This window comes from Nicotiana tabacum, chromosome 8, assembly GCF_000715075.1.
Source record: "Nicotiana tabacum cultivar K326 chromosome 8, ASM71507v2, whole genome shotgun sequence".
NCBI lineage: Eukaryota > Viridiplantae > Streptophyta > Magnoliopsida > Solanales > Solanaceae > Nicotiana > Nicotiana tabacum.
This window is the reverse complement of record NC_134087.1, coordinates 192,972,864-192,979,782: the sequence shown is the minus strand read 5'-3', so window position 1 is coordinate 192,979,782 and position 6,919 is coordinate 192,972,864.

Genomic DNA, 6,919 nt, shown 5'->3' with positions numbered 1-6,919 from the left:
AGAGCTGCAAATTTTTTTATTTTTTTTTCAAAAAAAATTGTTCGGGCATCAGGTTCCTGTACCACAGGTTAGTAGTAATGTGCTTGTTCTGTATGTCTTCTCAAAAGGTTAACAAAATTAACTCAACTGCCACATCATCCGACTTTTCAAAGTTTGCATGTCATGTCTTGTCTTTCAAATCCCTTCATCCCCTCTACACGATAATGTTTTCCCACAAACCTACCGTCGTTTTTAGAACTATTCAGAACCCATTTCTCTCTCTTCTCATCATTAGCCCTTCTTCCAATAAAAATCTCTTTCTCCTTCATAACAAGTTATGAACCTTCATCTCTTCTGTATATCTGTGATCTCTCTTTATCTCTTTCTCTCACTCTACTTACCTACCAAATAATCCTATAATGGCAATCGAACGATCGCTTCCTTCTCTCACCATTAACACCACTCCCACTTCCTTATCATCCTTAAAATCATCCCCAAAAATTCACTATTGCACTCCTTCCAACACTACTGTATCCACACCTGGTTCCTCCTCTTTTCTTATAGTTTTTCTTTTTCTGACAAACCATATTTCCCTTCTATGTATTGAAAACCCTATGTCTTGTCATTCCTCTGATCTTATAAAAGAACACTCAGGAGGTTTTACCTCTCAAGTGTCAGAGGTCTCTGAGGATGATCCTGATCAATATCTGAACTCCTCTATTTTGGACTTAGTGACTCTCACAGAGTCACTAGAAAAGGAAGCAGCGCATAACATCATGGCCATCGCTGCTGAGAGTCTGATGAATGAAGGAACATATCTCCTGTCTGAGTATCAAGGGAAGAAACTCAATCCTACGCGATGTAAGAACCATAGTACTCCTCGAGTCTTTGGCTCATGAGACGTTCCCAAAAAACCTGCTGAAGAACCTAATTCTCTTCCAGGAAAACCTACTCATGCACCTCCTGATCATCCTAAGATCTTAGAATCCTCCTCCAAGTCACCCACTATCAGGTCGCAGCAGAAAGAGGTCTTTGAGTCTACATTGCAAAAAGTAGGAGGAGTGTCAAGACAAGGAAAAAGAGGTTGATGAATCAAGGGAATTTGTTACTGACAAGAGCGTTCCAGTAGGTGGGGTTGACAAAAGGCTCTAAAGGAACCTAGGAACTTAGTGAAACAATCTATAAAAGCTCAAAAGTCTGTGGATGAAGCTTCCGATGAAGCTATTAAGAAACAAAATGGTGCATCCGTGAAGGGCAACAACAAGTCTAAGAAGAGTCTAGTTGAGCAATCCATGTCTAAAGATGATACTGTGGGGCTAGTAAGTTGGAAAGAAAGGTCTGTTGAAGGTTCTAAAAAATGAACAGGGGAAATTGTAAGGGAACCTGGTTCTCTGAGGACCATGCCCAGTGATAGTGGTCTTTGGCAGGAGAGATTAAGAACTCAGAAAGTCTTGTGGGGTCGTATATTTGACCCACCAATTTCAGATATGGCCGGTATGAGACAAATTCTGGAGATAGTGGAATTTCAGAAATGGGAGCACTTGTTTCAAGGGAGCATGCCTCTGGTGTACGAAGATGTGGTACAAAATTTCTATGCATCTCTCTTCACTGTTGAGGGGGATCAGATTTGTGCTCTAGTAAATGGAGTAGACATTGTACTCGATGCTTCAGCATTGGGAAAGGTTCTCAAAATTCCATGTGAAGGAATGTTCTCAGTCAAAAGTGTCTGTAGTGTCAACTTTAGGAGACCTATCATGAAAGAGCAAGTTATTCAGCAGGGGGAACAGGTGCATAAGAAGGTATTACTTCCTGAGTATCAACTTCTTTTTGAACTGGTCAATAGGGTGCTCTTACCTCGTTCTGAGAGGCGGTCTGTTGCTATAAAATCGGATATGGTCTTAATGGAGGCGCTTGATGAATTTGTCCCAATCAACCTGCCAGCAATCATAATAGATCATATGCAAAAGGTGGCAAACTTTAAAGGTGAGAATCATGGGCTACCATATGGCTTTCTCCTCACTCAAGTGTTCAGATTTTACAAGGTCCCCTTGAGTAATCCTAGAGTGGGCACACGCAAGTAAACCTTCTCTAAAACCACTCTAGAAGAATGTGAGTGCGTAGAAAGAGTTAGTGGAAGCATATCAACCATTTCTCAGCTGATCAATGCTCAAAATGCAGCTTCTGAAGAGATCAGAAGGTTACGCTTTATGCAAAAATAGAGGCACTTGATGAGTTTGTCCCAATCAACCTGCTAGCAATCATAATAGATCATATGCAAAAGGTGGCAAACTTTAAAGATAGGAATCATGGGCTACCATATGGCTTTCTCCTCACTCAAGTGTTCAGATTTTACAAGGTCCCCTTGAGTAATCCCAGAGTGGGCACACGCAAGCAAACCTTCTCTAAAACCACTCTAGAAGAATGTGAGTGCGTAGAAAGAGTTAGTGGAAGCATATCAACCATTTCTCAGCTGATTAATGCTCAAAATGCAGCTTCTGAAGAGATCAGAAGGTTGAGGTCTCAAAATGCCATATTGGAAACTCAGCTTAGTCAAGCAGTTAAAGGATCTGATTCCGTTAATGCAGAAGTTGCCCGCCTGACAAAGGAAAATTATAAGCTTCACACAAAACTGCTTGAAGAACAACTGTCTGCAAATGCCCGACTGGACCTGGTTCTCAAAACCATTGCTGCCTCCTCTTCCAAGCCTCCCTCTCCTAGTGCCCCCTAGGATCCTCTCAGTGACCAGCTATCTTTTGCTCTAATGTTTTGTGTTTGTTGTTTTCTTTTTGTTTCTTTTTCTGCTGGCATGTTGTATTTCACCATTACTGCTCCTGTTTTGCTCAGTTCATTGTTAATATAAATGCAACAGCTCTCTTTGTGGCTGTACAAAGTTGTTTTCCTCTGTCTTCTCTTTTCTGTCATATTGTGTGCACATATGTGGTATGAGTTGGCTATGTTAGACTTCTTTATGCTGATTGCCTGCTTGTGTATCTTTTTAATGATACCAAAAGGGGGAAATGGTTAGGGGGAACTTGTGTAGAAACTTGATGCAAATAGTCAGGGGGAACTTGTGTAGAAACTTGATGCAAATATAGGGGATCTGATTAAGGGGGAATCAAAAGCAAAAAGTCAGGGGGAACTTGTGTAGTTTCGGGTACCTTATCTAGTTATTTCTGCTCTAAACAAATAGTATCAATGCCTAAGTTTGCCATCATCAAAAAGGGGGAAATCGATGGATTTTCAATCTCTTTGCCTTATGCTTCTTATGTTTTGATGATCTAACAAACTTATTGTCAAGAACCAGATAGAGAATCTGACCCACCTGGTATACATTTCAAATGAACAATGTCCAGTTTGATCTCCAGCAAATGAGTGAACAACCACAAGGAAGAACACAACAGGGACCTGGTCCCTTAGGGTTCTCTGACAGAAGTACAAGTCAACTATACAACTGGAACACAACTGCAGAAAATGACTATCCACAATTGTACACGCGACAGTGCATCAGTCACTTCTCATTGAGAAGAAGTGTGTAGCAAGAATTGACATCACCATTGTGATGTTTTTTGTAGTATAACAACCTGGTACAAGGAACAACATATTCACTTGTACATTCAGTGATAATCTCTCAAGCATTAAGGTGTTCATCCGGCATTGAAGTCACTGGTGTGTCAAGAACAAGAAGGCAACTTCACTAAAGGATCAGTTTTACAATGAGTCTATGTGTATCCGTAGTTGAGTTGTAATCTTATTATTTGTTCTTCATTGTAACTTCTATCTTGCTTTCTTAGAAGCTATGTTTTAGGAAACCCAAAATTCGTAAACTTTCTGAGTTTATGTTGTGACTATGTTTAGTCATAAGTTTAAAGCCTTTGTAGCTAGAGAGTCACAAAGTGGCTTGTGGTAAGAGTATCACAAGTTAGTTAAGTTGAAATCTTTGTAATAGAGTTATTACAAAGTGTATTATAATAGTGAGATTACAAGTTAGTGAAGTTGAAAGCTTAAAAATGTAGGTCGTGGTTTTTGTCCCCTTGTGTGGGATTTTTCCACGTAAAAATTCCTTTTCTCTTTTACTTACTGCTTTATAAGTATTCTCAGTAGAAACTCATAAAAGATTAGGTGCTCTATAGTTTGGTGGACTCATATAAGCTATCACAAGAAGAATACATACCCGGTCCGTCGGAAACCCTCCATTTGATATCATCCAGGAGAAAATTACAATACACAACATGTTCCTCAGGCCGGTAGGAAATATCCATCTCAAATCATGATAGAAACCATCAAAAACTCTTTGAAACCCATTTGCACATAACCAAACTATCATAACTAAATCTCTCTAACTCAACCAAGCCACACAGGTCACCAAAAATCTAAGAGCATTGCCACAAAACACCTGTAGAGACTCACCACATCATAAATACCCAAAGAACCGATCATATCCATTATTGTGTTGATCCAACCTACTATCAAGTTGTCCTACTTCTCTGAGTTTCTTCTGAATTGCCTTCAAGTTGATACTTCTTCTCGCCATAATACCACGATCCTCAACCAAAACTCACCACACAAGACCCTAGCATAAAACCATACTGCCCTAAGGCCCATAAGTCGGTGTATTCCTTCTTAAGCACCCCAAAAGTACCACAATCGAGACACCTACTCTGAATAGACCTTCCATGAATCTAAAGCCGTTAACTTTACCTTCCTGATACTGACATGTAGAATCCATAATGATATAGAAATACTGCGAGTCTCGAGACAATCGAAACGGGATTATTTTATTAAAAATCAAATCCGAAGAATTCTCAATTGCTACACATAAATCTTGAATCCATTAGAGCCTTCTCGAGAGTTATCCACTCTGCTCAAATCTCAATTGCACCACCTCAAACGGGTCGAACGAATTGTGCCCTATTAGCATGAAAACACCCAAAGAAGTAACCCCGCCTTAACGACACCAAGTAAATCCCTACTCCATGCGCACTACATCCGTCATGAATAACAAATCAAATCATTCCATGATTTCCATGTACCCATAAAGTGTAATACAACCCGCATCCAGAAAATTGCTTACTCGAGTCATTCTCGATCTCAACCTCTGCAGGTCATAACTGATTCACAAGTATACCTCAAACCGAAACCAATACAACACATAACTGTGTAATCAACTCGTCGATAGCAAACTCCCCCACTTGGCTCAAAGTCATTGATCAAAACACTTGATAACTCACAATGCCCATACTCTATTACTGCCATAATATCGCGGTGAGATTCAACTCAATCCTGCATAAACTCATGTAATATAAACCATATAATACTTCAAATCACTTGCTAAGCTCGCATTCATCCTCCTGACGGTCAGGTCAACTATTACAACCGATCCAAACTCAAATCGCACAAGCATAAACTATTGATAAGAAAGAAATCTTCCACATAATATCATAAGGGTCACACATCCGTAGATTACCATGCGGGTGATAACCCACCTGCTTAGTTTCAAACTGACATCTCTTTATAACCCTTCACAACCACAACTACTATGCCATCACTTAATCTTCCTGAGTCCGAACTCACAACAAGACATGAAAATCTACTTCGTTCCATAACTAAACGACATGAAAAATCTTGTAACACACTCATAACTCGAGACTATACGTCACATCAAGACAGAAATCAAGCACCCAATAGTCCTTTTTACATCTCAAGCACACTCTTCTCATCACATTTAATCCATCTGAACACATTCTACAGTCATATCATACTCGTCTTATAGCTACCAAACCATTCATCATGCCATAAATTCCACTCATAGGGATACTACTGGATATAGAAATCCAAAAGCACATGCTCACACAACTTGAAACTACCAAGTCTAAGTTGCGGTCCAAGACTAGCCTTAAGTCTTTTAAATTGCCCCATCACCAAAATACAGAAAATACAACTCGCACCTCATCTATGGAATTACACAAGCCGTCAATGTACAACTGATACTGAGCGCTCACATTCACATACCGACACGTGGAAGGAGTTCAAGGAGTTACGTTTAAAGCTGAATCAATGTTGCACGATAAGAAAAGAAAGATGGAAAATTTATTCTGAATACCCTGTAGCTTCTTGAAGATAGGTATGGACGTTGTCACACCGATCCACAAGACTCTACTAGACACTTGCTCATAACTCATAGAACCTATGAACCTAGAGCTCCGATACCAACTTGTCACTATCCAAAATCCAATTAGTCGTGATGACACCTAATCTCACCCGCTAGGTAAGCCAATTTAACAATAATCCAATTCAAAAGAGATTTACTGAGGGCAATAATGATAATAAAATTGAACTTTTATACAAAGAATTCCCAAGGACTAATAGTACAAGTCATGAGCCACTAAGACTTATATTTTTACAAAACTGAATTAAAATAATTATAAAATCTGTTTGAAATCAAATGAACAGAATCTGAATCTAATGCTACCAAGAACAAGTGATAGCCATAACTGGAATGCAGGTATATCTTCAATATCAGCCTTCACCGTACAATATCAACACAAGTATCTGCACGCAAGGTGCAGAAGTATAGTATGAGTACAATCGACTATATGTACTCAATAAGAATCCTAACTAACCTCAGCGAGATAAAAGAAATAAGAACTATAGATGATACTCACTAACACCTGTGCAGTTCAATATTTCCAACAACTATAGAACATGTATATGATCAAATCGGGAACAATCTCAAGTAAAACCATTTTGATGCTCACAATTCTTGGTCTTAAAGTGTTCTTCTCAGTCAACAATCCAGCATATAAGGGAGATATGCAAGTAAATCAGGTAATCGGTTAAGGGATTTTCAAGTAAAGAAGAAAGATTTTCGATATCGAATTGCTCCTCCAATTCTTATTTTACATTTTGAAAGGTTTTACAATATTTCTCATTTTTTTCCATT